We start from the raw sequence: 26,273 nt of genomic DNA on the forward strand, positions 1-26,273 counted from the left end.
CAGTCCCTGCCCATCACCCAACCTCCCAGGTCCATTCACTAGAGAATGAAGGCCTTGGTGAAGCAAGGGGTCTTCACTGGCCTTCAGTTCTAATCGGGCAGGTTGTGGACAGCAGTGCTTGGAAGAAAATGTTTTGAATATAATTCTCAAGTGTGTATGGAACAAAACCCTTTGGAAAAGCATATGACGTTAAGTGTCTTAAGATATATTTATACTCACTGAAAAACATTCCTGAAAGGAATTTTTTAAAGGTTTTTGTTGTTTTTCTTATGTTTTCATAAGTCTCTCAAGAGTAAACTATGAAAGAAACTAACTGAAGATAGGGACCTTTTTGTGAAAATAAATTCCATTCTGATTTAGTATGTGCTCTTCGAAACCTCATTCATCTCTCTTATGATTTGTTTGTTGTGTTATTAAAAGGTTTTCTGCATGACTTTGGCATTGCAGTAGTAGAATGTTTTAAATAATGTGGGAAAAACAAATTATCAGTGTTTATCGGGGTAGGGAATATTTACAAATCTTCAATTAAATTTGCAGTAGTTGGTCACATGGAGACAAAAACATGAAAGAATATCTGAGAAAAATATTTGAGATGAGAAGAGAAAAATAAAGCTGTCACGAACATTTCTGATGCCTTTTTTATAGCTGTAACTCTCTACACTACATTGTGTCATTATTTACCCTGCAGTTCAAATCTTACCTTCCATTTTGTGTTTGGGAAGAGGAAAAATGGACAAATTCTGAACAAGATCAATAAGTCAACAAAGAAAAAAGATATTTAAAGAATTCTCATAATCTGATTATGTGTTCTTGAGCTCTCTCTAAAGTTTGGATATGACTAAATGAATGAGTGTTCTAAAATCCTATTTTTACCATTGGTGAAAAAAATAGTTTGTCAAGAGTATTCCTTTTATAGAATGAAGCTTCAATACATGACAGAGCACTGAATTTTATTAGGTGACTTAAACCATAAAAAAATAATAAATTTTTTAGAGAATTAGGCGATGGAAGACTTATGAAAGTTTTATTAGCATCTATCAGCTAGATTCAACAAATAAATTTGGTTAAGCATGAGAGGAAACCCATCTGTTTTATCACAGTCAAAATGCTTTCAGGGGCCAGCCCTGTGGGGTAGCGATTAAGTTCGCACACTCAGCTTTGGTGGCCAGGGGTTTGCCGGTTTGGATCCCGGGTGTGGACCTATGCACCGCTTATCAACCACGTTGTGACAGGCGTCTCACATATAAAATAGAGGAAGACAGGCATGGATGTTAGCTCAGGGCCAGTCTTCCTCAGCAAAAAGAGGAGGATTGGTGGTGGATGTTAGCTCAGGGCTAATTTTCTGGAAAAAAAGAAAAAAAAAGCTTTCAATAAAAATTAGTGTTGGGGTCCAAATATGTACATAAAATTGCTTTACCTTGGGATACATCCAACCTTAATACTACTAGTCTCATGAATTTTAATCCTCCAAAATAAATTTATAACAAGACAAAAGATAAATAAAGAAATAGAGCCCCCAGTAAATCCATGGGACTTGGTGAGGTCCTTACCCTGAGGACTAGAGATGCAGGTGTTAGGAAAATTAGACTATATTTTGTGGGTCTGCTTTCCTCAGATACAGTCTGTGCTATCTCAAATATTTTCTCCATGTGTTACACTTTTTCTAAATCTTGTTACTTCCTTTTCTTGTCAAAATCTTGCTTAGACTCTCCCCTAAAATATATTAGTTCTATTAATAATCAGTATTATTGATGCAATAGATTCTTAAAGATACAACATAAAAATTGTTGAATGTGCTAAATAAATTCCAGTATTGATAGTGTAATTACATTTTATCTTTATTTCCAGTTTTTCAGGAAAGGAAGACAGCATCAACTGAGAAAGATATTTTGGAAGGAACTACAGAACAAATTTCCATGTCAAAGATGAGGGTACATGCTAGTTAATCTATTCTGTTTATTTCAAAACCACTTTGTAATGGACTGGAAAATAATTAAAATTTTGCCTTTAAGAATCACAGTGGAATGAAGGGCGTTAATTATTCCAAGAATTGGAAAAGATTTTAGAAATCATGTAGTCTTGTGCTCTTCATTTTATAAATGAGGATGCCGAGGCCCAGAGAGGATCAATGTTTTCTACAAGATCATGTCGCTAGTTAACAGCAAAACTAAAACGGCCACCAAGGATTCCTGTTCCCCATTCCTGTACGTTGTACCATGGCACCTCATTTATACTAGCAAAAAAATAAGTATCATTATGGATTTTAAAAACCACTATCCAACATTCACATACACCCTTAAGTGAGTGCATATGTTAGAACACACCAATTAACATTGTGTATTTTCTTCAATTACCTCAATTTTTCTCAAGGTAGTCTTCCTCTCTTCAGAAGAACAAATGTTTTGATGAAAACCTTAAACTTTTAAGGAAAAGTCACTTGATGGCTAATGTTAGATGAAGTAAAAAAGCAAAATAAACTTTTGTCAATAAGTAAGGCACAACACTATAGTAAACTGTCTGAAGAGTAGACTACTTAGTCCCAAGCACTCTGAGACTTGGCAGAGTTTGTAGCAGGTCCTCTGCTCCCACAAGGGCATTAGAAGGTTGGTTCTTTTTCTTCTAGTGCAACATGTCTGTGGAGTGGTGTTAAATAATGGTTTGGACGTAAGAGCATCTCAAAGTGGATCATATGCGACCTTGTGCATTGCTCCCACAGTCAGATAAACTCCTTCCTCCTTTCTTCCAGCCTCCACACCAGACCCTTTAAAAAATCCCATATGTTATTGCTTTGTGAAACTCAAATCTTGTGTATTCGTCCTTGAATATGACAGTAGTGTATACTTTATTTTACAGATGGAGAAAGTCTTTGTCATAAAAATCAATAACTTTAAAATATATATTAGTTAACAGTAACTTGGAAATGATTCAAAGGAAAAATAAAGCTATTTTCAACATTAGTAAATCCAAGGGAATCATAAAACTTTCAGTGGTGTTTGGATCAAAATGGAGACTGCTCTTTCTTTAGTTAATTGAAGTCACATAGGAATGTAAGATACTTCTACTATATGAAATTTCTTAAAATCTTTTATATTTTTATTATGTATTGCCTTTACTTTAAGTTTCTAGATAGAACTAAAATGGTCAAGGTACATTTCTAAATCTAATTAACTACACATTCAGAAAAGCATTTCTCTCCAAATATCAAGAGCAAAGTGTGTTAATTTCATATATCCCAAGCTTGAAAATATTTTAAGGCTTTTCAAGTTTTTCTATTTAACTCACATGTTCAGCCAATTTATATTTAAATTAAAAGTATTCTTATATTTTTGGTCACAATTTTAGCTTCTTAAAATCTAAAAAGAAAACATTTTTAAAACCTAATAGAAAGATTTCTGAGAAATAATTTCAGTGCACGTTAAATACACTAAAACCATTTAGGCATACAGGAAAGGAGATTTCACTGCCTGGATTAAATTAAGAGTTGCCTTAAAAACACATATTTTAATACATAAAATATATTTTCAGATTGTTATTCAGCTTAAGTACATGTTTATAATATCATTGCTTGAAAAGTGAAACTAATAAATTCTTTCATAATTCAAGCTGAGAAAAATACTAAAACAGCAAAAAAAAAAAATGGTCATAAAATGAAATATGTAGGTGATGGCTGATTTATGTCTTTTTCAGTCTTTTAGCTATTTCAGATGACTTGCAGTTTAATAATTTAGTTTAATAGCAACAATTAAACTCTTTCTCTAAGTATCCAATTTCTTTTTGACCATGTCACTTCCATGTGTTCTCTTAGATATGAGTTAACAAGACACATGAGCCCAGAAACTATGAGTACGCTGCAAGGGAAAATGCTCCTGGAGAACATCTGCTTTGGGTAAAGCAATTAAATTACAAAGATCCTGGTGGTGTGGTCAGGATTCTTTTCAAGAGAAGAGCAAGAAGCAAAAGAGGGCAGTGGGAACCCCTGACACCCTCCTTCCTTACGGAATTTTATTATCAGCAATGAAGGGGCCAAGAAAAATCTGTCTTCTTTTGTTTTCCTTTGTATCAATTTCCTCTTCTGAAATAAGGAAGTCTAAACAAAGTGGTCTAACTTTTGAAATTATATATATATATTTTGAAATTACATATATGTAAAATATACATAATACATACACATAATATATACACATATATACATAATGCATATACAATATACACACATATACATGGTATATCTATCTGTACACACATATACACACACACGTATTCCAGTTTTAGGTCTATTTAGATGTATTCTCTGAACAGTAAAATCTACCTTAGAGATATTATAGAGACTGTCAATTTTCCTGAGATTTCCACGCCTATTTTAATCTGTAGAGTGATTGAACATCATTCTTATGAACATGTGGGCTCAGGATCAGTGCTTCACCTATATACCTCCAAGACCAACAGTGAAAAGCTTTCTAATCAGGCTTATGTGGGGCAAAGGCTGGTGTAGGAAGTAACATGAAGTAGACTGCGATTTGTGGAGAAATAGTGGCTCATATTAAAAAACAAGATTATAGGAGAAATCAGCTATTATACCATCTGTTTAGATACCCTTCTTAGCATCATTAAAACTTTGATGGAATAACATTTGTGGGATTCATTAACATTTTTCTTTAGTGATAGTGTTTGAGATAGTAAACATTCAGAATTGAAGGCATTCGTCACACCCACTAGGATGGGCAGGCAGGAGCCAGGAGCACACAGTGGCGTCACAGCCTTCAGTAGGTTGGCAGGAGTGCCCACGTTAGTTCTCTTTCTCTTTGGTTACCCAGTTGCCTCTCAGGTCTAGACATGAACCAAGAACAACTCTTTCTGGTCAGAGATGAAGAGAAGGAAGCAAGGGACATCTTATGATACTATTCTGAATGAAATGAAAAAATGTGGGCTGTATGACAAGCTAAGCACTTTCAAAATATGGATTAATAGAATGAAGCCAGTCGTAGATGGGGATGTCTCTCAACATGTACTTCAAGGTCTACCAGTGGGCTGTGGACTGAAGGGCTTAAAAAAGATCCAGACATGCAAGTTGTTTCATTTGTTCTTACAGGTAAGTGGTCCTAAAGTTCTTGGACTTCTATTTTTTTGTATAATTAAAGGTAACTTACTAAAACTAAAAAGCATTGCTGACAGTTGCTAACATTGGGTATGCAGACACTAAAATGAACATGCTACTAAAGTTTGCTGAAGACTTTAATTCCAACGTCTTACTAGAATTCCAGTGATTTGACAATGTTATAAAACCTCTTGTACAGAGAGTAGAGATAAGGAGTGGTAAAAGTCAAGATTTGAAAACATATCTCCCACTAGCAAGTGCTCTTTATACGTCATTCAGCTGAATAATAGTTTGGATCATGAGGGTTTCAAATACCTTCATAGACTGGAAGGGGATGACAAATCTAAGAGGAAATTTAATTAGGAACAAAAATTACACAATTTTAGACCTCATTTTGAAATATCAGCTGAAAACATAGAATTAGGGACTCTCTGCTTTACATATATGTATGAGAAACAATTTCAAACTTTAGAAGGGACATTGATGAACTTGAGTTTGTGCAGGGAGCAGTGAACGGTCTGGGCAACACGTAGAGTTAAAAGAACTGGAAATGTGTGACCCAGAGAAGAAAGGATTTAGAGTAAATGAAATAGTTGTCCGATGGAAGAGGGATCCTTTATTCTATAGAGTTCCGTGGCTTCATCTGCAGAAACACAAAGAAGAAATATGTTAGACAATTACATAAAAGAGGACGCTTTCTTCTGCATCTCAGCTTCCTACTCTGAAAGAGGATAAAAATATTGATCCTTATACCAGGAAACATCTAATTAGCGTGTGAAATCTTTGGATCATATAGTGGAGGTTGTAACATACATCCTATTACCCCCCTTTAGAATGAAGGACTACTTATCCTGGCTGCCAAGAGTGCTGCTGAAGGACAGTTCTTACCTTTTTAGAAAGTTGTAGCAATGGTACATCTGGGATTAGGCACATGCAGGGCTGGCGGGCACAAGTGAGCTGCATAAGTAGGTAGTCCAGAACACTGGGAGCCCCATGTTATCTACCATTGATATCCTGGTGCCTCTCCCTCCACTCACTCCTATAGCTACATTAGGGGACCCACCTTACAACAAAGGAAATGAGACAATGGGCACATGACCATAAGATCTAGCGATTGTATCCCATACCACACCCTCCAGAAGCTGTTGGGTTGAGAGAGTGATAAGAAGATTGTTGCAGGCACAGCTGAGGCACCAGGTTGGTACGCCACCAACTTAACCATTCAGGATGCAGTATAGACTCTAAATCAACGATTGCTATATGGTGGTGTGTCCCCAGTGGATAGAATTCAGGAATTTGGGAACCTTCACTCTCTCTTATCCTCTTGGAGAATTTGTGCTTCCATTCACTGAATCTCCTGGGCTCTGTGGGTTTAGAGGTCTTGGTTCCCAAGAGGGGAATGTTTCCAGCAGGGGACATAGCATGCATCCCACTAAACTTAAAGCTACATCCTCCCCAGGCACTTCAGGATCCTCAGGCCAAGGGACCAGTAGGCAAAAAGAGGAGTTACCATCATGGCAGAAATAACTGACCATAATCATCAGGGAGAGGGGCAGCTGTTGGTACACAATAGGGGCAGGGAGGAATGTGTTTGACACTCAGGTCATCGATTTGGACACCCCTTGACCAATTTCGATGGTAAATGGATATATGCTGCAATCTGGCCTGAGAACAGCATGAGGACTCAGGGCTCAGATAACTCAGGGATGAGAGTTGAGGTCATGTCAACAAGTCAGCCACCCAGGTCAGCAGACGTGATAGCTGAGAGTGAGCAGTACCTGGAATGGACAGAAGAGGAAGGAGACAATGAGTGTCAGTTGTGGCTTTGAGACCAGCAAAGGGGTCTATAGTCAGTCCCGTTATCTTTCCTTTTTTAAGTTTTCCCCAGGAAGAGTGTATCAGAATCATGGAGGAGCTGCTCTAGGAACGTCACTCTCCCCTCACACTCCAACACCACCTCCTAGTCCATGTAACTAATGTCTTTCACCTGAAATAGTCTTTACCTTGTCTCTGCTTCCACTCTTGGGTCCTACATTATTCACCACATAACAGCTAGAGTGAATTTTTGACAACATAAATCAATCATGTTATTGTTCTGCTGAACAGACTCCAAAGGTTCCCCATTGTCCTCAAAATAAACTTCAAGTTCATGGCCCCAGGCTGCACAGAACTTATCTCCTCCTACCTCTCTCCCTCTAGCTCACGCTGGCTGGCCACATTAGCTTCACTCTTTCTTGAGCACATCAAACTCCTTCCCACATCGGGAGCTTGCTTTAGCCTATCGTCCCTTCTGCTTGGACCGTACTTTCTCCTGATCTTCACATGGCTGGTGGGTTCACTTCCTTCAGGTCCTTGAACAGATGTCACTTCCTCAGAGAGGTCTTTCCAGACCACTCTAGCTGAAATACCCCACCTCATCCATCACAACCTAATTGCTTAGGTTGCTTTAATTTTTTTCAATGTACATGAAACATTGTACATGTAACACTTTCTCATGAGACAGTTATTTAAGTATTAACTTGTTATTTAGGTATTACTTGCTGTTGAGGTAGTATTGTCAGAATCCCCACTCTGTGTGAGCTTCATGAAGATGAGTCCTTTTCCTCTCTCATTTATCTTTACATCTCTAGCACATAGCACACCGTTCAGCAGGTATTAAGTGCTCAGTAATGATTTGTTGAATTAATGAATGATGCAGACATTTATTAAATGTTGACCAACCGATCGTTTCATTGAACCTGTTGCCTTCTTTTGTGGTGAATTTGGTTTCTTTTTCGATCTAAGAATAAACCAAAAATAGGGACCATTCTTAAAGATATTGCAAACAAAAGATCGTTATATTCTTTATATTTTAAAGAAAGGGTGCTATTTACATGGCTCGGTTATACTGTCTATTGCTCTGAAGAAAATTGCTCTTGAGCTCACTTTAGTAAGAGTGTTTGATCTGCCTGGCCCAGATTTTAATTATAAACTTCCAGATGAGTCATTCTTTCTTTGGGAACATTTATCCTACCTGTTTCCACCACTTCCTCGGGGGAGGTTAATCTAAATTCTGATAATGCCAAGAAGGGCAGAACTTGAGTTTTGTTCTTATTATTAACAAGTTTAAATGAGTTCTTTTGAAGGTTTCCTTTTATTTGAAACACATTAATTGTGACTTTTTAAATTGAAGTCAGCCATTAATACATAATTCAGAGTACTGACATCACTGTTCTCTTTCTCAATGGTACAGACAAAGCACTTTGTAAAGCAAAGCCTGGCCTATTGTTACAGTAAAGTTCATGAGCATTCAAGCCTAATATTTTGAAAGCAATCTTTTAAGTAACTAGAGACACTGTCCTACCTTTGTATGCAGAAGAACTTGTTGATTTACATTTTATTTAAACAAAAGGATTTGATGAAATGTCCAGCTAATCAACCTGAGAGTTCTTTTATTTTTGTTTTGTCAGAAGTCAGGACTACTTTACATTCAATTTAGATATTAAATGACATTTCTCAGGAACATTCAGAATTAGAGACAATTGCAAAAATAAAATTGGAAATGAGCCTGCAGTTCCCTCAGTTGGAGATTTGGGGGCGTGGTGAGTAAGATGAAGTACTATTTTCAGGTGACTCACATGACCTAACAGCACAGCTTCTCTGCTTTCTCCCCCTTGAAAGGCAAGATCCTTTCTCAGACATAGGAGGACCTGTTAAACTTCACCTCAAGACAGCCTACAAGGGGCAATGTGTGTTCACCTTCTGCAGTAGACAGAATAATGGCCCACAAAGATTCCATGTCCTAAAACCCTAAACCTGTGAATATGTTAACTTATACGGGAAAAGCTAGTTTGCAGATGTGATTAAGTTAAGAACCTTGCGATGGGGAGGTTATCCTTGATTATCCAGGTAGGTCTAGTGTAATCATAAGGGTCCTGATGAGAAGGATGCAAGAGGAGTCAGAGTCAGAAAAGAAGGCAATGAGACAACATGAGCAGTGGTTGGAGTGATATGGCCACAAGCCAAGGAATGCTGACATCCTCTAGAAACAGGAAAAGGCAAGGAGCAGATTCTCCTCTGAAGGCTCCAGAAGTAACAAGCCATGCAGACACCTTGATTTTAGGGACTTTGGACTTCTAGAGCTGAAAAAGAATAAAGTATGTGTTGTTTTAAGCCACTAAGTTTGTGGTAATTTTTTACGGCAGCAACAGGAAACTAATACACTTACATTATCTTGACTAAAGCTAGGGTGGAACACGTGTTTAATAGTCCCCTAAAAGCTGCTCTGCCTGTGTGGGCGGCCAGGAAAATCCTCCCTGTTGTGGTTAACATGTCAGGTTTGCAAATAGGGGTGATGCTAATTTATCTGCTCAATAAGATAGTTACTGAGTACCTAGCACGCTGTAGGAATAACTGTAGGTACGAGGGTTACTGCAGCAAAAAGACATCCTAATGTCAGGGGCCCTACCCGTTAAATATTTGCCTGCAGCTCCTCCTCTTGGTTTTGGTATAAAATAAAAGCTCTTTGGACTGTGGTTTTGAGGATACATGATACAAGTGAGTAGAGATCCACTTCAAATTACAAGTTCAGTTTAAGCTTAAGCACTCTTTATATCTTAATTCTCTTCTTTATCTATTCAAATCTAGTGCAATGATTCTTGAGTAAAAGGCATAATCCCACAGAAGGCATAGCAAAATCTCAAGAGGTACATGTGTAATTTGAGTAAGGCCACTTTAGAATGGCCATTGCTTTAATTCTTGTTATAATTTCATACTTTTTGAATTTTCAAATGAAATTAAATGAGAACATGAGACTTAAGGTTGAGAAAGTCTGATTTAGAGTCACTGAGGTCTGTCAATTTTTCCTGGGAAATTCCCCCCCATATCTTATTTTTACTCTTTGCTATTACTGTGACAGCATCTTATTGCATTATATTGACTTCCTCAACCACGCCGTTATTTCCGCCATGATTAGCACCATGCCTTAGTCATCCATGTACTCCACAACTAGTATAGAGTTTACTGTTTAGTATATGCTTGATACATGCTTAATAAATTTGAATTCCTGTTCTGAAATTTTCCACATTCTTTGCCTAATATTTTATAATTCCCAGAGTACTTTTCACAATGCTGATGCCAGCAAGGCATTCAGTACTTCTGGTCAACCAATGAATTATTTGGCTAAGCTATAGTTATACCCTTGTATCCTGTATCAATTTTATCTTTAGGTTATTTGATTAATCCTCATTGATTATTTTTATTAAACTTTTTTTTCTGCAGTGCTAATTGAAGAGTTGTTAGAAATAATTAAATTACACGTTTATAAAATTAATTTCTTATCTTATTGGCTAGTGGTTAGGTTTTTTTTTGTATTTTGTGCTTCATAAATCATTAAATTAATATGAAAATATTTATTTCCTTGTTCTTTAACTTCTTTCCTCTCAATTTTGTCTTCCACCCTCCTCCAAGTGTGGTAATTTTCTCCTTTTAAATGTTTTGATTTCTAAATGACTCTATCCCTTAATGTATTTACATCTTATTTTATCTGTAAACTATAATGTTAATTTGAAACCTAGACTCTTCCAGGTAAAATAATCACTTACAATCTTACTAATATCGCTGTTATAAAATATTATATTAATGAAAAAATTTCAATATAATTCATCATGGAACAGTAATTTTCTTTGAATTGCTAACTGGTTCACCACCCATACCCCCAGTGTCTCAGTCCAGATAGAGCAGGAGCCAGAAAGAACTCTTTATCTCTTCCTTAAGTATCTAAAAAATAAAAACCAAAACCTTCACTGGGAAAGATCACTACTCCCATTGGATTTTTAAGCCAAATGGTTATAATTTAGAAAAATCAAATTTTGTGACTTCTTTACAGACTAAGTTCTGTGGTTTTGTCTGAAAATAGGTAACTTTGAGATGGTACAATATAGTACTTTAAAAACAGACTCTCTTATTAGCTGACAGAGCGCTTTCCAAATAGCCATCAAAGCTAATTATACCTGAAAAATGCATTTACTTTTTAAAGTATTACTTACCTTGATTACTCATAAATTTTTTTTGTTGCTGCTTCTGAGAGAAGTCTATTCTTTCTGTAGTGAAAGTTCATAGCACATAGCAGCACAATAATTTTATCTCTTTTACTCATAAAATAATTGCTGAATGGGAAAACACAATCCCATTGAAGGAAAAAAAGGAAAGACATTTTTGGGGCTGGCCTTGTGGCCAAGTGGTTAAGTTCACGCACTCCGCTGCAGGCGGCCCAGTGTTTCACTGGTTCGAATCCTGGGCATGGACATGGCACTGCTCATCAAAACACGCTGAGGTAGTGTCCCACATGCCACAACTAGAAGGACCCACAACGAAAAATATAATACAACTATGTACTGGGGGGCTTTAGGGAGAAAAAGGAAAAAGATAAAATCATTAAAAAAAAAAGGAAAGACATTTTTCAGTAATTCTGTCTATGATGTTAGCAAGATGGCAGAATAGGAAATCCAGCGCTTTCCCCACAAAAACTCCCATAAAACAACATTTGGGCCAAAAACCTTTATGACAACTCCATAATCCAGTCAAAGAGTTGCAACACCTCAGATGAGAACTAAATCAAGAAAAACACTTTGAAATGGTTAAGTAGAGCAGTTTCACTTTACCTATGTCAGCCCCTCCCCCAAGCCAGCACAGCTGAGTGCTGAATGCTGAGAGAGATCCATCCTGCCAGCAATTTCCTCCTCAGAGGAACGAGTAGAGTAGACGAAGCATGAATATGAAATCCCCAGTCATTCAGGGTGCTGCCAAAGAGACCTACTTCTGTTTCACTGCACTCAGAGCACTGAGGCAACCAACATAGTTAGTACTCCCAGGCAGTGAAGAACAAAGAAAAGGGGCAGCGTCTCTCAGCATTCTGTATGGTATTACAGGACTGAGAGAAGGTGGACAGCCCTGAGACATCTCCTTCAGGGAGAGAAGTGGAACTTGTATTCAGCCTCATGGCATTCCAGTGCACTCCCCTAGGGAAAAGGGGCAGGCAGCTCTCAACAGCCTGACCTCCTCTGCAGGATTGAGAGAAGGTGCACAATCCTGATATTTCTCCTTCAGGAGGAAGGAAGAGAAGTGGAGCTGACATCCATCATCTGGGCATTTCAGTGCACTGCCCTGTGGAAAAGGGGCGAGCGGCTCTCAGCAGATGGAGCAGCTCTGTGGACTAGGGAGAAGGCACACAATGTAGAATTTTCTCTTTCAGGAGGAAAGGACATAAATAGAGCTTGGACCAAACATCCCAGAATTTCAGTGCACTGAAAAGGGGTAAGAGGGTTATAGTGGCCTGTGTGGCTCTGTGAGATTGGGAAAAAGCATAAAACTTTGAGACCTCTCTCCTAGGAGGAAGGAAGAGGAGTGCAGTGTGCATTCAATGTCCAAGCCTATCAGCACACTGCTCTGGGGAAAAGGGGAGGGTGGCTTACAGCAGCCAGCATGGGTCTGTGAGATTGGGAGACAGCACACAAACCTTAAACTTTTCGCCTAGAAGGGAAGAAGAGGAATGGAGTGTGCACATCACAGAAAAGGTTTGAGCGGCTCCCAGAATCTCTAGCTGGTCTTATTAGTAAAGGTCTTTACCTGATGAAACCAATCTGTAAAGCCTGGAAGAGGTGGCTGCTGCTTCAAATAGGCAGACACCAATACAAAGCCACAAGGAACATGAAGAATCAGGGAAATGTGACACTACCAAATGAACAAAAGAAATCTCCAGTAACTCACTATACAAAAATGGAGATCTATGAATTGCCTGACAAAGAATTCAAAGTAATTGTCCTAAAGAAGCTCAGAGAACTATAAGAGACATAAATAGATAACTAAATAAAATCAGGAAAACAATACATAAAAACATGAAACTATCAACAAAGAGGTAGAAACTATAAAAAAACTACCAAACAGAAATTCTGGAGCTGAAGAAAACAATAATTGAATTGAAAAATTTTAAGAGAGAGCTTCAACATAACACTTGATCAAGCAGAGAAAAGAAAGAGCAAACTCAAAGGCATGCCAGTGGAAATTATCAAGTCAGAGGAGTAGAAGAAAAAAGAATGAAACAGAGTAAAGAAAGCCTATGGAACTTACGGGACATGATCAAGTAAACCAATATATGCATCAAGGGATAAAGCTGATTTAAAAATTAATGGCTGAAAATTTTCCAAATCTGAGGGAGGAAAAGGACATCCAGATTCATGAAACCAAAAAGACCAAAATAGGAAAAACCTAAACAAGTCTATACTGAGGCACATTATAATCAAATTGTCAAAAGTCAAATACAGAGAATTTTGAAAGCAGCAAGAGAAAAATGCCTAGTCATGTACAAGGAAGCCCCCATAAGACTATGAGCAGTAACCTTGTAGGGCAAAAGGAAGTGGAATGATATATTCAAAGTGCTGAAAGAAAAGAACTGTCAATCAAAAATACTATGCCCTGCAAAAGTGTCCTTCAAAAAATGAAGGAGACATAAAGCCATTCGCAGACAAACAAAATCTGGGGGAGTATGTCACCACTAGACCTGCTTTACAATAATGCCATAGGGAGTTCTTCAAACTGAAATAAAAAGATGCTAATTAGTAACATGAAAACACAAAAGTATAAAGGTACACATATAAACAAATATAGAACACTGTGATACTGTAATAATGGTGTGTAAATCACTTTTAATTTTAGTATAAAAGTTATAAGACAAAATATTAAGAATTACTATGACTATAAAAATTTGTTAATGGATTCACAATATAAAAAGATGCAAATTGTGTTATCAATAACAAAATGTTTGTGGGGAGAAGCAAAAGTATAGAGCTTTTGTATGTGAGTTGAGTCAAACTGTTATTGGTTTAAAATAGACTTATAAATATAAGATGTTTTATGTAATCCTCATGATAAGCATAGATATATAGATATATATATACATATATAAAAGATATACAAAAGAAAAAGAGAAAGGGATTAAATAACATCACTACAAAAAAATCAACAAAACACAAAGGAAGATAAGAAAGAACTACAAACCAGATGGAAAAGAATTAACAAAATGACAATAGTAAGTCTTTTCCTATCAATAATTACTTTAAACATAAATGGACTAAATCTCCAATCAAAAGACATAGAGTGGACAAATGGATAATAAAACAAGACCAAATTATATCCTGTCTATGAGAGATTCACTTTTACATTTAAAGACACACATAGGCTGAAAGTGAAAGGATGGAAAAAGATATTCCACGTAAATGGTAACCAAAAGAGAGCAGGAGTGGCTCTATTCATATCAGACAAAATAGACTTTAAGTCAAATACTGTCACATGAGATAAGGAAGGATATTATATAAAGATAAAAGATATATATATCTTCTAATTCATCAAATAGACATAATAATTATAAGTATATATGAACTCAATGTCAGAGCAGGTAAATATATAAAGCAAATATTAACAAAATTGAAGGAAGAAATAGACAGCAATGCAATAATAGTAGGTTATTTTAATACTTCAGTTTCAACAATGGATAGGGCATCCAGAAAGAAAATAAAAATGGAAACAGCAGACTTGAATGACACTATAGACCAAATGAACCTAACAGAACACCACTCAACAGCAACAGAATATGCATTTTTCCTAAGTACACATGGGCAATTTTCCAGCATAGGCCATATGTCAGGCCACAAAACAAATCTTAGCAAATATAAGAAGACTGAAATCATACCAAATATCTTTTCTGACCACAATGGTATAAAACTAGAAATCAGCAACAGAAGGAAAATTGGAAAATTCACAAATATGTGAAAATTAAACAACACATTCTCAAACAACCAGTGGATCCAAGAAGAAATCAAAAGGAAAATCACAAAATATCTTGAGACATATGAAAATGAAAAAACAATAGATCAAAATTTAGGAGATGTGGCAAAGGCAGTACTCAGAAGGAAATTTATAGCAATAAATGCCTACATTAAAAAAGGAGGACAATCTTGAATAAACAACCTGAACTTATACTTCAAGGAACCATAAAAAGAAGAACAAACTAAGCCCAAAGTTAGCATAAGGAAGGAAATAATAAAGATGAGATCAGAAATAGAACAGAGACTAGGAGAACAATAGAAAAAAAATCAACAAAACTAAGACATGGTTTTTTGAAAAGACAGAAAAATTGACAAGGGGCTGGCCCCACGGCCTAGTGTGACCTAGTGTGGCCTAGTGGTTAAGTTCAGTGTGCTCTGCTTCAGTGGCCTGGGTTCAGTTCCTGGGCACGGACCTACACCATTCATTAGTGGCCATGCTGTGGTGGTAACCCAGATATAAAATAGAAGAAGACTGGCATGGTAAATTCTCATATCTATGCCAGGTAAATCCTGGCATAGCTCAGGGTAAATCTTCCTCAAGCAAAAGAGGAAGGTTGGCAACAGATGTTAGCAAAGAAATATTGACAAACCTTCAGCTAGACTAAGAAAAAAAGAGAAAAGACTCAAATTAATAAAATCAGAAGTGAATCAGGAGCCATTAGAGCTGATGCCACAAAAATAAAAAGGATCATAAGAGATTACTATGAACAATTATAGGCCAAAAAATTGGATAACTTAGAAGAAATGGAAAATCCCTAGATAAATATGACTTACCAAGACTGAATCACGAAGAAATAGAAAATATGAACAGACCAATAATGAGTAAGGTGATTGAGTCAGTAACCAAAACTCTTCCAACAAAGCAAAGCCCAGGACCAGATGGCAGCACTAGTGAATTCTACCCTTCATTTAAGAAAGAATTAAAGCCAATCCTTCTCAAACTCTTCAAAAAAATTGAAGAGGAGGGAACATTTCCAAACTCGTTTTATGAGGCTAGAATTATCTTGATACCAACCCAGACAGAGACACTACAAGAAAAGAAAATTACAGGCCACTATCCCTGATGATTATAGATGCAAAAGTTCTCAACAAAATCTGGCAAACTGAGTTCAACAGCACATACATCATGATCAAGTGGGATATATCCCTGGGGTGCAAGGATAGTTCATTATACAAATCACTACATGTGATTTGCCACAAAACAGAATGATGGGGAAAAAAATCATATGATCATCTCAATAGACGCAGAAAAAGCACTTGATAAAATTTAACAATCTTTCATGATAAAATCTCTCAACAAATTAGGTATAGAAGGAATTTTCCTCAGCATAATAAAAGCCATATATTATAAGTCCACTGCTGACATAACAGTCAATGGTGAAAAGCTGAAAGCATTTCTCTAAGATCAGGAACAGGGCAAGGATGCCCACTCTTGCCACTTCTATTCAATATACTACTAGAAGGCCTAGCCAGAACAATTAGGTAAGAAAAAGAAATAAGAGGTATCAAAATAAAAAAGAAAGAAGGAAAATTATCTATTTGCAGATTACATGATCCTATATGAAGAAAACCCTAAAGACTCCACAGGAAAACCAACAACTGGAGATGGTTTCAAGATGGCAGCATAGGCAGGCTCTGAACTCACCTCCACCCACAGGCACAAGAAATTTACATCCACTCTTGGAACAATTACCCCTGAGAGAGAACTGAAAACTGGATAAAAAGAACCCCCGCAACAAAGGACTGTGCTGACTGAGGTGGAAGAGGCAGAAATTCCCTTCGGGAGAGAAGAAAGCCACCTTTAAGCAATGACACTTCATGGCCTGCTGGGAGCAATCTTAATGTGCAAAGCCTTCCCTGAAGGAGTGGGGGACTTGAAGGGAGAAGCATTACTGCTATACACAGCTTATGGACTCAGCACAAGCAAGATGAGAGTCATAATATCTGGCTTTGCTGGCTATTAATTACAATGGGGAATAGTCCCAGAAAAGCTATAGGATATACAGGGGAAAAAGTCAGCTCTTAAAGGCCCATGCACAAATTCACTTGTTTCAGAAAGCAACCTAAAATCACCAGAAAGAAAACTGCACAGTCCTTTTGTGAAAGAGACTCACTTGATAGGCTCTGGGTGCCTCTCACTGAGAGGTGTGGCCTCCCCAGGGACTGAGACATTGGTGGCAGCCATTATTGTGACCTAGTACAGGCGTGCTGACATACACACTGGCAGACACCATTGGAGTTCTTCCCTGGCCTGTTAACATGAAGGGGTCTGCCCCATCCACTAGAGCACCAATTTAGTCCAGCTCAGCCAGGACAGGCAGCCACCCTAGGGACTGGCTCCACCCAACGGCAAGCACTTGGGTAACTTGTGGGCCCACACAGATGGGGTGCCTGGAACCTCTGCAGCCAGGTGAGGGGGTCTGCCTCTGTAGGGCAGGGCATGCATGAGGAGCAAGTGGAATGTATAGGTCATTGGTGGAGTGTGTGGGGCCTCTGCAGGGGGGTGACTGGGTCTGCTTCAGTGGGTTGGGGTCTGCATGGGGAAGGACTGTGTTGATGGAGTGTGTGGCCCTGTGGGCAGTGGGGCTTCTCAGCTGCAGCAGACTTGTGCTTCTCAAACAACCTCATAGAGGATAAATCCCACCTTCCAAATTCTGAAAGAACTAGGCACTCCCATGCCTGGGGCCAGGCTCACTCAGTTGCAATCCTGAAAGAGCTGACAACAGCCTTGCTGTTGCTAGAGGCCTACAGCAATTGTAAGCCCCTGAGCCGAGCAACCAGTCATACTGGGGGCCTACTCACTTAACAGAAAAACTGCAACAGCAATGTGCTACTAGACATTGCAGTCAACTATTCTGGGGCTCCACATGCCAAATAAAGTGACTGAAGGGCCCATAGCAGTGACACACAGCTGAGCATTATAACCAGCTGGCCAGGGGACAGCCTAGCCTCCCCAGGCACCTGCAGCAAGAATAACCCTACCACAACAGAAAGACACATGTGCCCACAAATGGGACACTCCTGGAATGTTTGGAACTGTTTTCAAGATGAAGTACAGTCCTGGGCCTCATAAGGTATCTCTTACATAAGGCCACCTCTCCAAGATTGGGAGACATAGATGATCTACCTAAACACAGATATAAGCACAGAGAAAGAGGCAAAATGAGGAGACAAAGGAATATGTTCTAGGTAAGGGAACAGGACAAAACCCCAGAAAGAGAACTAAATGAAACAGAGATAAAAACTACCTGACAAAGAGTACAAACTGAGTCATAAGGATGCTCATTGATCTTGGGAAAAGAATGGATGAACTCAGTGAGAACTTCAACAAAGAATTGGAAATATAAAAAATAACCAATCATAAATGAAGAATACAATACTGGAAATGAAAAATTCACTAGAGGGACTCAATAGCGGAGTAGATGAGACTGAAGAACAGAGCAGTTAACTGGACGAAAGACTAGAGGAACTCACCCAAGCTGAACATATAAAGGAAAAAAGAATTAAAAAGAATGAGGACAGTCTAAAGGACCTCTGGGAAAACATCAAGCACACTCATGTCTGTATTACAGGTGTCCTAGAAAGAGAAGAGAGAGACAAAGGAGCAGAGAATCTATTTGAAGAAATAATAGCTGTTCCTAACATAAGGAGGGAAACAGACATCCAGGTAAAGGAAGAACAGAGAGCACCAAACAAGATAAACCCAAAGAGCCCCACACCAAGACACATTATAATTAAAATGTTAAGAATTAAAGATAAAGAGAGAACCCTAAAAGTGTCAAGAGAAAGGCAACAAGTGACATACAAAGGAAACCCCACAAGGCTATCAGCTGACTTCTCAGCAGAAACCTTACAGGCTAGAAGGGAGTGGCACGATATATTTAAAGTACTGAAAGGAAAAAACCTACAGCCAAGAATGCTCTACCCCGCAAGGTTGTTATTCAGAATGGAAGGAGAGATAAAGAGTTTCCTAGACAAGCAAAAACTAAAGGAGTTTATCACCAAGAAACCAGCCATACAAGAAATGCTAAAGGGACTTCTTTAAGTGGAAAAGAGAAGACCACAAATAGGAATAAGAAAATTATCAAAAAAACCCAAAAGCCAATAAAATCACTGGTAAAGGCAAATATACAGTAAAGGTAGCAGATCAATCACCAATGAAGCTAATATGAAGGCCAAATGTCAAAAGTACTAAAATTATCTATTTCCATGATAAGAGGGTAATGGATACACACACACACACACACAAAAGAGGTTAGATATGATATCAAAAACATAAAACATGGGAGAAGGGGAGTAAAAGAGTAGAGCTTTTGGAAAGAGGTCAAACTAAAGAGATCATCAACTTAATATAGATTGCTATATATGTAGGTTATTATATATGAACCTCATGTAATCACAAACCAGAAACCTATAAGAAATACACAAACAATTAAGAGAAAAGAACCCAAACATAATACTAAAGAAAGCCATCAGACCACCAAGGAAGAGAGCAAGAGCAGAAAGGAACAGGGAAGAACGACTAAAACACCCAGAAAAAAAGTAAAATACCCAGAAAAAAAGTAACAAAATGGCAATAAGTACATACTTATCAATAGCTACTTTAAATGTCAATGGACTAAATGTTCCAACCAAAAGGTATAGGGTGACTGATTGGATAAAAATCAAGACCCATATATATGCTGCATACACACCTCAGACCTAAAGACACTCACAAACTGAAGGTGAAGGGATGGAAAAAGGTACTCCATGCAAATGGCAAAGAAAAGAAAGCTGCGGTAGCAATACTTATATCAGACAAAATAGACTTTAAAACAAAAACTGTAGCAAGAGAAGCAAGAGACAAAGAAGGGCACCACATCATGATAAAAGGAGCAATCCAACATGAAGATATAACACTTGTAAATATCTATGGACCCAACATAGGAGCACCTAAATATATAAAGCAACTATTAACACATATAAAGGGAGAAACAGACAGTAACACAATAATAGTAGGGGACTTTAACACTCCACATTCTGCAGGATAGATCACATGTTAGGCCACAAAACAAGTCTCACTGAATTTAAGAAGATTGAAATAATACTAAGAATCTTTTCTGACCACAGCAGTATGAAACTAGAAATCTACTACAGGAAGAAAATCAGAAAAGCCACAAAAATGTGGAGATTAAATAAAATGCTACTGAACAATGACTGGGTCAATGAAGAAATCAAAAAATTCATGGAGACAAATGAAAATGAAAATATGACATGCCAAAATTTATGGGATATAGCAAAAATGGTTCTAAGAGGGAAGCTTACAGCAATACAGGCCCACCTCAATAAATAAGAAAAATCTCAAATAAACTAACAGAGCGCCTAAGGGAACTGGAAAAAGAAGAACAAACATGGCTCAAAATCAGTAGAAGGAAAGAAAGAATAAAAATCAGAGCAGAAATAAACAAAATAGAGACTAAAAAACAATAGAAGAAAATCAATGAAACTAAGAGATGGTTCTTTGAAAAGATGAACAAAATTGGCAAATCTTTAACTAGACTCACCAAGAAAAAAGAGAGAAGGTTCAAATAAATAAAATCAGAAATGAAAGAGGAGAAATTACAATGGACACCTCAGGAATACAAAAGATTATAAGAGAATACTATGAAAAGCTATGCCCCAACAAATTGGATAATCTAGAAGAAATGGATAAATTCTTAGAATCATACAACTTTTCAAAACAGAATCAAGAAGAAATAGAGAATTTGGATAGACCAATCACCAGTAAGGAGATCAAAAGAGTAGTCACAAACCTCCCCCATAATAAAAGTCCAGGACTGGACAGCTTTCCTGGTAAATTTTACCAAACATTCAAAGAAGACTTAGTACCTATCCTTCTCAAACTCTTCCAAAAAAATTGAAGAGGAGGGGAAGCTTCCTAACTCATTCTACAAAGCCAACATTACCCTGATACCAAAACCAGACACGGACAACAAAAAAAAGAAAATTACAGGCCAATATCACTGATGTACATCAATGTAAAAATCCTTGACAAAATACCAGCAAATAGAATAAAACAATACATTAAAAAGATCACACATCATGATCAAGTGGGGTTTACTCCAGGGATGCAGGGATGGTTCAACATCTGCAAATCAATCAATGTGATACACCACATTAACAAAACGAATAAAAATCACATGATCATCTCAACAGAGGCAGAGAAAGCAGTTGACAATATACAGCATCTGTTTATGATAAAAACTCTGAATAAAATGAGTATAGAAGAAAAGAAGCTCAACATAATAAAGGCCAGACAAACCCACAGCTAATATCATTCTCAATGGAGAAAAACTGAAAGCTATCCCTCTAAGGACAGGAACCAGGCAAGGATGCCCACTTTCACCATTCTTATTTAACATAGTATTGGAAGTCCTAGCTGAGCAATCATGCAAGGAAAAGAAATAAAAAGGATCCAAAGTGGAGAGGAAGAAGTGAAAATGTCACTATTCGCGGATGACATTTTATATAGAGAAAACCCTAAAGAATCCACCAAAGCTTTTAGAAATAATAAATGAATACAGTAAAGTTGCAGGATACAAAATCAACTATAAAAATCAACTGCATTTCTATTCATTAACAATAAAGTAGCAGAAAGAGAAATTAAGAATACAGTTCCATTTACAATTGCAACAAAAAGAATAAAATACCTAGGAATAAACTTAACCAAAGAGGTGAAAGACCTGTACAATGAAAAATACAAAACATTGTTGAAAGAGATAGAAGACACAAAGAATTGGAAAGACATTTCATGCTATTGGATTGGAAGAATTAACAAAGTTAAAATACTTCCTAAAGCTATCTAGAGATTCAATATAATCGCTATCAAAGTTCCAACAACAATTTTCACAGAAATAGAACAAAGAATTCTAAAATTTATATGGAAGCAAAGACCTCAAATAGCCAAAGGAATCCTGAGAACAAAGAACAAGGCGGGATGTGTCACACTGCCTGATTTCAAAATATACTACAAAGCTACAATAATCAAAACAGCATGGTACTGGCACAAAAACAGACACATGGATCAATGGAACAGAATTGAGAGCCCAGATATAAACGCATACATCTATGGACAGCTAATTTTTGAGAAAGGAGCCAAGAACCTACAATGGAGAAAGGAATGGCTCTTCAATAAGTGGTGTTGGGAAAACTGGACAGCCACAGGCAAAAGAAGAAAAGTAGACCATTATCTTACACCATACACAAAAGTCAACTAAAAATGGATTAAAGAGTTGAATATAACACCTGAAACCATGAAACTTCCAGAAGAAAATATAGGCAGCATGCTGTTCAACATTAGTCTTAGCAACGTATTGTCAAGTACCACGTCTGACCAGGCAAGGGAAAGAACAGAAAAAGAAAACAAATGGTACTACATCAAACTAAAAAGCTTCTGCACAGCGAAGGAAACCATCAACAGAATGAAAAGATAACAGCTGGGAGAAGATATTGACAAACCATATATCTGCCAAGGGATTAATATCCAAAATATATAAAGAAATCTTACATCTCAACAGCAAAACAACTAATAACCCAATTAAAAAATGGGTAAAAGATATAAACAGACATTTCTCCAAAGAATATATACAGATGGCCAACAGGCACATGGAAAAGATGTTCAACATCACTAAGTATCAGGGAAATGCGAATCAAAACTACAATATCACCTCACACCCATTAGAATGGCTATAATTAACAAGACAGAAATTAACAAGTGTTGGAGAATATGTGGAGAAAAGGGAACTCTCATACACTGCTGGTGGGAGTGCAAACTGGTGCAGCCACTATGGAAAACAGTATGGAGATTGCTCAAAAAATTAAGAATAGATCTACCATGTGATCCAGTTATTCTACTACTGGGTATTTATCCAAGGAACATGATAACACGAATGTGTAAAGATATACGCACCCCTATGTTCACTGCAGTATTATTCACAATAGCAAAGAATTGAAGCAATCTAAGTGCCCATCAAGGGACGAATGGATAAAGAAGATGTGGTGTATATACACACAATGGAATACTCCTCAGCCATAGGAAATGATGAAATCTGGTCGTTTGTGACAACATGGATGAACCTTGAGGTTATTTACGCTAAGTGAAATAAGTCAGAGGGAAAAGTCAAATATCATATGATCTCACTCATAAACAGATGACAAAAACAACAAGAAACAAACATATAGAGATAGATATTGAATTGGTGGTTACCAGAAGGGAAGGGAGGAGGGGGGAGGGCAAAAGCAGTGATCAGGCACATGTGTATGGTGATGGATTTTAATCAGTTTTTGGGTGGTGACATGATATAATCTACACAGAACTCAAAATATAATGATGTACACCTGAAATTTATATAACGTTATAAACCCATGTTACTGTAATAAAACATCGCAATCCAAAAAAAAAAAAAAAAACAAAACAAAAAACAAAAGGAAAAGAAAACCAAGAATTGTTAGAATTAACAAGCAAATTCAATAAAGTTGCAGGATACAAATAATCAACACACAAAAATCAGTTGCATTTCCATACACTAACAATGAACCTTTCAAAAAGGAAATTAAGGAAACAATCTTATATACAATAGCATCAAAAAGAATAAAATACTTAGGAATAAACTTAACCAAGGAAGTGAAAGACTTGGACACTGAAAAGTACAAAACATTGATGAAAGAAATTAAAGGAGACACAAATAAATAGAAAGACATCCCGTGTTCATGGATTGGCAGACTTAATATTGTTAAAATGCCCATACTAACCAAAGCGATTTCTAGATTCAATGTTATCTCCATCAAACTCCAAATGGCATTTTTTCCACAGAAATAGAAAAACCAATACTAAAATTTATATGGAACCACAAAACCTCGGAATAGCCCAAACAACCTTGGGAAAGAAGAAAGCTGGAGACATTCCACTTCCTGATTTCAAAGTACATTACAATGCTTACAGTAATTAAAACAGCATGGCACTGGTATAAAGACATACATACAGACCAATGTAACAGAATAGAGAGCTCAGAAATCAATCCACACACATAGTCAACTGATCAACAAGGGTGACAAAACTACACAATGGGGAAAGGACAGTTTCTTCAGCAAATGGTGTTGGGAAAACTGGACATCCACAAACAACAAAATGAAATTGCATTGTTATCTTACACCATACACAAACATCAACTCAAAATGGGTTAAAGATGTAATGTAAAATCTAAAACTATAAAGCTTCTAGAATAAAATATAGGAGAAAATCTTCTTGACATTGGTCTCAGCAATGATTTCTTGGAGATGACACAAAAAGCACAGGCAACAAAAGCAAAAATACACAAGTGGAACTACATCAAACTAAAAAGCTTATGTCATAGCAAAGGAAACAATCAACAGAGTGAAAAGTGAACATACAGAATGGGAGAAAATATTTGCAAACCGTATATCTGGTAAGGGGTTAATTTCCAAAGTATATAAGGAACTCCTACAATTCAATAGCAAAAAACAACCTGATTACAACATGGGCAATGAACTTGAAGAGATATTTCTCCAAAGAAGATTTACAAATGGCCAAAAAGGCATATGAATAGGTGCTCAACATCACCAGTTATTAGGGAAATTCAAATCAAAACTACAAGCTATCACCTCACACTTGTTAGGATGTCTATCATCATAAAAAGAAAAGATAAGAGTAGGCATGGATGTGGAGAAATTGGAACCCTTGTATACTGTTCATGGGAATGTAAAATAATGTAGCAGCTATGGGAAAATTTGTGGAGGTTCCTCAAAAAATTACAATGACAACTACCATATGGTCCAGCAATCTCCCTTTTGGTATACATCCAAAAGAACTGAAATCAGGATCTTGAAGATATATCTTCACTCCCATGTTTGCTGCAGCATTATTCACAGTAGCCAAGATATGGAAACAACCCAAGTGCTCATCAACACATGGATGGATAAAGAAAATGTGGCATATACATACAGTGAATATTACCCAACCTTAAAAAAGAAAGAAATGCTGCTATTTACGACAACATGGATGAACCTGGAGGACATTACGCCAAATGAAATGACCTAGTTAAAGAAGGGCAATTACTTCATGATTCCTCTTATATGAGGCATCGAAAGTAGTCCAATTCATTGAAGTAGCGAATACAACAGTGGTTGCCAGGGGCTGCAGGGGAAAGAAATGTGGAGTTCTTGTTCAATGAGCATGTTTCAGTTATGCTAGATGAATAAATTCCAGAGATCTGCTGTACAATAGAGTGCCTAGGGTTAACAATACAGTATTGTGCACTTAAAATTTGTTAAGGGGTCCAACTCAAGTTAAATGTTCTTACCACCAAAAATAAAACGAAACAGAAGGACACGAGGAAACTCTGGAATGTGTTAGATATGTCTATTACCTTGATTGTGGTGATGGTATCACGGGTGTTTGTATATGTCCAAACTCATCAAATTGTACACATTAAATATGTGTAGTTCTTTGTATATCAATTATACCTCTGTAAAGACGCTAAAAAAGAAATTCTGTTATGATGCTACAAAGCAATTCTGTCTAAAATAATCAAATACCTAACTGTGGAAATGTATTTAAAAGTAGTAGCAATGTTCCTTTAAATTTAATGCTGACCACAATGCTTTGTAATTTTCCTTTCAAAAACTGGATTTTCCCAGCATGACACCCAGTGCTGGCATCAGTAAGAGACACTTAAAAACACTCATGCCAAGGAGTTAACAGGAAATATCTTGGCAAATTCAGAGTCAAAAGGAAAGCACAAAATTGTCAGAACACATATCGTGTTTCTCAGAATTATCTGTATCATGTTGGAAGTTTTTATACGGAAGTGTGTGTTGACACAAATGATTAAGGCCAGGATTCCTACAATTGACAGGAAAATGACCTGTAAATAATGACCTGTGATGGACTTGTCATATAGTCATTAAGTGAAATATTCTAGTACCAGTTTCCTCCCTTTGGTGTCCCAGTTTCCGGCTTCTGTGAAGTACTTTTCCTCTGCAAAGATCACTCATTTTATCTGAGACCATCAAGTTTTCTTTGGGCTTTATCAAGTGATAATTTCATTCTCTCTCTTAGTAGATAACAATATCAAATAGAGTTTCACAAGTCTTTTTGGAACACATTTTGCTTGCACAGAAATTTTCTCTGGAGAGCTTCTTATTTCTCTTTGCATATAAAAAACAAAATGAAATGCTTGAAATGTTGAAAGTTTAGAATTTCTTCCATTTAAGATGAAGAATTAATTCTTATAAATCATTAAGCAACCAGTGTGCCAATT

General features: G+C 37.0%; 1 long non-coding RNA gene across 1 annotated transcript; it reads right to left on the bottom strand.

Annotated features, from left to right (window-relative positions):
- Window positions 1–1,817: 1,817 nt before the first annotated feature.
- On the bottom strand, window positions 1,818–26,268 carry LOC139044798 (uncharacterized). Its single transcript, XR_011502008.1, has 2 exons — window positions 5,984–26,268; window positions 1,818–5,738 (listed from the first exon to the last, which is right to left on the bottom strand). It is a non-coding gene; the product is annotated as an uncharacterized lncRNA (long non-coding RNA).
- Window positions 26,269–26,273: the final 5 nt, after the last annotated feature.

The sequence above is a fragment of the Equus asinus genome, chromosome 3, assembly GCF_041296235.1.
Source record: "Equus asinus isolate D_3611 breed Donkey chromosome 3, EquAss-T2T_v2, whole genome shotgun sequence".
Lineage (NCBI taxonomy): Eukaryota > Metazoa > Chordata > Mammalia > Perissodactyla > Equidae > Equus > Equus asinus.